The following is a 239-nucleotide window of genomic DNA, read 5'->3' on the forward strand; positions in this document are numbered from 1 at the left end:
CCCAAAAGGGGTGCCGGGGGGGCATCCAGACCACTCCCCGGACATAATAAAGAAAAAAACGGAAAAAAGGATCGGGACCACCCGAGGCAGGGGAGTCACCAGGTCAACCCGGAGCCTGCCCCCGCGGGCTGGGGCCGGGCGGACCCCAATGCGCCCCGGTTCCCCTGCCCCGGGCTCGGGGCTTCATTCCCGTCCGGACACCAGGTCAACCCGGAGCCTGCCCCCGCGGGCTGGGGCCG

The sequence above is a fragment of the Eretmochelys imbricata genome, unplaced genomic scaffold, assembly GCF_965152235.1.
Source record: "Eretmochelys imbricata isolate rEreImb1 unplaced genomic scaffold, rEreImb1.hap1 Scaffold_36, whole genome shotgun sequence".
Taxonomy (NCBI): domain Eukaryota; kingdom Metazoa; phylum Chordata; order Testudines; family Cheloniidae; genus Eretmochelys; species Eretmochelys imbricata.